Source organism: Bubalus kerabau, chromosome 15 (assembly GCF_029407905.1).
Source record: "Bubalus kerabau isolate K-KA32 ecotype Philippines breed swamp buffalo chromosome 15, PCC_UOA_SB_1v2, whole genome shotgun sequence".
Classification (NCBI taxonomy): Eukaryota; Metazoa; Chordata; class Mammalia; order Artiodactyla; family Bovidae; genus Bubalus; species Bubalus kerabau.
Window position 1 is genome coordinate 50,339,405 of NC_073638.1, and position 6,000 is coordinate 50,345,404.

Here is a 6,000-nt window from a genome sequence, read left to right on the forward strand (position 1 = left end):
TCTGTGGGAGTAAATGGCAACCCACTCTAGTATTCTTGCCTAGAGAATTCCATGGACAGAGGAGCCTGGTAGGCTGCTGTCCATAGGGTTGCAACGAGTGGGACATGACTATAGTGACTTAGCATCCATACATTCATTGGAGAAGGAAATGGCAAACCCCTCCAGTATTCTTGCCTGAGGAATCCCAGGGACAGAAGAGCCCAGTGGGCTGCCATCTATGGGGTCGCACAGAGTTGGACATGACTGAAGCAACTTAGCAGCAGCAGCCAGTCTGTGTCTTTTGGTTGAAACACTTAATACAAGTTACACTTAAAGTAATTATTGGTATATATGCTCCTATGGCCATTTTCCTAATTATTTGGGGTTGATTTTGTACATTTTTTTCTTCTCTTGTATTTCTTGAGTATATAAGTCCGTTTAACATTTTTATAAAAATGGTTTGGTGGTACTTAATTCTCTTAACTTTTGCTTGTCTGAAAAGCTTTTTATTTCTCCATCAATTTTGAATGAGATCCTCGCTGGTTACAGTAATCTTGGTTGTAGATTTTCCCTTTTCAGTACTTTAAATATATCCTGACATTCCCTTCTGGGATGCAGAGTTTCTGCTGAAAGATCAGCTGTTACAGATGTGGGGTTTTCCTTGCATGTTACTTGTTGCTTTTCCCTTGCTGTTTTTAATATTCTTTATTTGTATTCAGTCTCTGTTAGGTTGATTAGTATGTGTCTTGGTATGTTTCTCCTTGGGTTTATCCTATATGGGGCTTTTGTGCCTCTTGGACTTGATTGACTATTTCCTTTTCCATGTTGGAGAGATTTTGAACTGTAATCTTTTCAAAGGTGTTCTCATACTCATTCTTTTTTTTTTTTTTCCTTCTTCTTCTTCTTCTGGGGCCCCTATAATTCAAATGTTGGTGCATTTGATATCAGAAACCCTGAGGTCTCTGAGACTATCTTCAGCTCTTTTCATTCTTTTTATTTTATTCTGCTCTTCAGAATTTATTTCTACCATTTTATCTTCCAGCCTATGGATTTGTTCTGCTTCAGATTCTGCTATTGATTCATTCTAGAGTATTTTTAATTTCAGTAATTGTGTTGTTTGTTTCTGTATGTTTATTCTTTAATTCTTCTAGTTCTTTGTTGATTGATTCTTGCATTTCCTCCATTTTGTTTTCAAGGTTTTATATCATCTTTACTATCATTATTCTGAATTATTTTTCAGGTAGTTTGCTTATTTCCTCTTCATTTATTTGAACTTCTGTGTCGCTAGTTTGTTCCTTCATTTATGTAGTATTGCTTGCCTTTTCTTTATGTAAGTTATTGTGTTTGTGGTCAACTTTTCTCAGTCTTTAAATTTGAATTCTTTCTTCCTTTTGGATTTTGCCCTCCTGAGGTTGGTCCAGTTGTTTGTGTAAGCTTCATATATGGTGAGATTTGTGTTAAGTTTTTTTGTTTGTTTTTATTTTTCCTCTGATGGGCAAGGCTGAGTGAGGTGGTAATCCTGTCTGCTGTGATTGGGTTTGTATTTTTGTTTTGCTTGCTGTTTAGATAAGGTGTCCTGTAAAGGGTGCTACTGATGGTTGGGAGATACAGGGTCTTGTAATCAGGTGGTTTCCTTTGTGTGAGTTCTCACTATTTGATTACTCCCTAGGGTTAGTTCTCTGGTAATCTAGGGGTTGGGAGTCAGTGTTCCCACTCTAAAGACTCAGAGCTTGATCTCTGGTCAGGAACAAAGATTCCACAAGTGGTTTGTTACAGCATTAAGTGAGAATAAAACAAATACCCAAAAACAAGAAACCAAAGAGGAACCCCAAATGGCAGTTACAAAATCAGGCAAATAATAATTAAAATAATGGAATATACACATATACATATTCATATACATAAGCAAAATAAAAACAGTTCAACAAAAATAAAGTATAATAGATTGACCCGGTGAACAAAGGAAACCAAAAATTATATCTACCAGTTAAGAACAAAACTAACTAAAGTGCAAACTAGAAAACAAAACTGAAGAAAGATGACAAGTAGAGAATAAAGCAATGAACACAAAACTAACAAATATGTCGAAAGAAAAGGAAAGAAAGCAGAGATAAAAGAATAGACATATAAAGTTAAATAGAAGTAGGTAAAGACGATTTATATACTTTAAAGATTAACTACAAGGGGAAAAGAACTGTAGGAAAGCAAACCAAAGGATAAATGTAGAAAAAAATAATGCTAGGTTTTAAAAAATTAGAAGTTAAAATTTAAAAAAGAAAAAGAAAAAAAGAAGAAAGAAAGAAAAAAAAAATGTTCCACAGAACTGCAAAAGCCCAAATTAGAGGCAGAAAGTGAAGTCGCTCAGTTGTGTCCGACTCTTTGTGGACTGTAGCCTACCAGGCTTCTCCATCCAGGGGATTCTCCAGGCAAGAATACTGGAGTGGGTTACCATTTCCTTCTCCAGGATATCTTCCCGACCCAGGGATCAAACCCAGGTCTCCCGCATTGGAGGCAGACGCTTTAACCTCTGAGCCACCAGGGAAGCCCTTAGAGGTAAAGATTGATAACCAAAAAAAAAAAAAAAAAGTAACTTAAAAAAATCAAAAATTAATTAGATTTCTTAATGCCAATAAAATCGACAGCTACAACAGAGAGGGAAGAAAAAGAAAATCCAAAGTAATCTACAGAACAAGTCAAACATAAGGATAATAAATGTTCTTGAGTCACTGCTGTCAGAGTCCTTTCCCTCACTGGGAGTCACCGTCCACCTCACCTCCCTAGGATGCCCTCCAACACTGTGCTGATCTCTGGACCTGCTGTGGGTGCAGTTCAGATTCTAATCTGGTCCTATTCTTGTGTGTTCTTGCCTCCAGTGTCCACAGCTATCAGAACTAGTGCGTTTTGTTTTGTGGGAGCCCTCAATGTCCTTTTATATATTCATTGGACACAGAGTCTGCCTAGTTGATCGTGTGGATTTAATCTGAAGCTTATTCAGTTGTTGGGAAGGTTTGGGGCCTTCTTCCTTAGCCACACTGCCTTTGGGTTTCAACTGGGATTTCTTTCCACCTCTGCATGTGGGTTTTCACTGGGGTTTGCTCCTGAGGCTGAGCTGGAGGACTTGGGTGAGGGTCAGGAGTGGAGGTGGTGAAGCTGCTTGGGTTGTAGGAGTTCTGACAGCACCAGGTACTCAGGGGAGTTGGCAGCTAGAGCAGCAGGAAGCATAGTGCTCTAGAAGGGTATGGCAACCAGTATTGGCCAATACACTCCAGTATTCTTGCCTGGAGAACCCCCCTGACAGAGAAGCCTGGCAGGCCTCAGGCAACACGGTTGCAAAGAGGTTGGACACGACTGAAGTGACCCTGTGTGCACTGACACAAGATAGATAGATAGATAGATAGATAGATGTATACGTGTGTGTGTGTGTGTGTGTATATATATATATATATATATATATATGTATTTTTTTTTGTCTGTGGCAACTCTGCCCCAGTGAGGGTTGACCATGAAGTGTGCAGGGACACAGACTGCCTCTGCCACAGGAGTTATGGTCCTATCAGAGTCTTTTTTCTGAACCTCTTGTATCTAGCTATCAGAAGGCCTCTTTGGTCAGTCTTTCTCTATAGCTCTGCCTGTTTAGGCACTTAGAGGTCTCCCTTGCCTGGGGTCCTTCTCTGTTGTTTGGCACATCAGGCACATATAGGGGCCCCCCTCGCTGAGGTCCTAGTCTTTAGATCCGCACTTCAGGCACGTAAAGGGGCACCCTGGGTGGGATCCTACTCTGAAGGTCAGTGCAGTCAGGTGTTGGATGGGCCAGCCTCTCTATTGTTCAGCTGCCCGATGTGTGTGGGGAGAGAGAGGCTATGGTGATGGCATCACCCCTCCGCATGACTCAGCTGTATCGCCTTGCTCCCATGGCTGCCTGGCTTTCCTCCACAGACATTTCCCACCACAATCTCTTCCCTGACATCCCCTTGATCTGTCTTTTCACAGATAACAGCAACCCTCACCCTGGGATTGCTCCGCAGTCCCTAAACTCCAACTTCCAGCCACTGCACCATCTAGGGGACGACTGTGTGTAAGTCACTTCACTCCTAAATATCTGCTGCTGCTGCTGCTAAGTCGCTTCAGTCGTATCCGACTCTGTGATACCCCATAGACGGCAGCCCACCAGGCTCCCCCATCCCTGGGATTCTCCAGGCAAGAATACTGGAGTGGGTTACCATTTCCTTCTCCAATGCATGAAAGTGAAAAGTGAAAGTGAAGTCACTCAGTTGTGTCCAACTCTTAGCGACCCCATGGACTGCAGCCTACCAGGCTCTTCTGTCCATGGGATTTTCCAGGCAAGAGTACTGGAGTGGGGTTACACTGCCTTCTCCCCTAAATATCTACTTACTTTAAAAACTTGAACTACCTATAGAACCACATATAGTTTCTATAACATTGTGATTGTTCAAAGAATGTTAAATTTCATTATTATTAGTTTTATTACCTCTTGTTTCTTAATTTTTTTTTTATGATTCTTATGTCATATGGAATTGGGGGGTACTTTTCCCCGTTGTACCCTATATAAGGAATCAATTTTTCTTACCAGTTGTGTCTACACCTATTTACATGTAAAACCTATATACTTATTTTTGTTCTACAGTTTTTAAATATATTCATGTCATATATTTTTGTTTACTCAGCTGAGAAATAAGGCAGTTTCTATTCCAATAATGAAAATACTACTTCCCCAATATAATATTAATGTCAATGTATAATATTATTATTGCATGTGTTCTTTTTCTTGGTACTTGTTGAATTACTTGTTCATAGACCACTCTGGCTTCCCAAGTGGCTCAGTGGTAAAGAATCCACCTGCCAGTACAGGAGATACAGGAGATTCAGGTTAGATCCCTGGGTCAGAATATCCCCTAAAGAAGGGAATAGCAAGCCGCTCCAGTATTCTTGCCTGGAAAATCCCATGGACAGAGGAGCTAGGCGGGCTGTAGTCCATGAGGTCGCAAAAAGTTTTGGATACAAGTGAGTGACTGAGCCCAACACACAGCATGGCACATACCACTTCTACTAATGTATAGGTCTACCATATTATGTTGGTGCTTTCAATTTCACAGGTTCATTGAATATTTTCCTAAAAATACTGGTAAAGAAAAGTCTGAGGGCATATGTGCTTTTTATTTAATGAATACATAAACATTTTGCTTAATATTTCTATGTTATGTTTCACTAGCTGTAAAAACTAGTTTTATTAAATTATTCTTCTTCCCTTCCACTGCTCAGTCTTACTTTCAGACTTTCTCACTTCAAGCCAACCATGAGGGCATGATCTTATCCTGACATGGGTCAAGAACAAACAAACAAGAAAACTACAAAAAAAAAAAAAAAAAAAAAAGTTGCCTTTGCACTTTTTCCTCAAACTCTACCTTTGTTAGTTTGGAATAATATTTTCTCTGGTAGAAAACTTTGAGTTTTTGTCCTGTTTAAAACACAGCTACCTCCCCATGCTTAACCCTTCTGTCTTTTCAGATAGATATATTTCTCCAGTTACCTCCTCTATTTGCACTCCTTTTCATCCCGTATTATTATTTCCATTTCCTGAGCTATAGACAGGGAATAATTAGTAGCTACTTCTCATCATAACTACAAAAATTCAAGGAGTTCATACTTTAAAAGTTATGAAGTATGACTCATAATATGTGTTATGAGTCTGGCTCATAATATGTGTATGTAAGTGAGTGTTATATTAATATTAGTCAATTTTTGCCAACCTCATGTGCTTTTTTCATGTAAATTCTCTTTAACTTATGCAGTTGTTAACATTTGTATGTGATTATATCTATGCATATATTAAATATTTATTATTGTCCCTTTTGGATTATTGTTTCTAAAATGAGTGAAATACTTTGTAAATCTATACATAGAATATCATCGTCCCCTGGCATTGTACTATTTCAATCATCTGCGGAGAGATGAAGTTTTGTTTTCTCCTACTCAAGCCTCTTCATCCCTGAAGAGCAAATT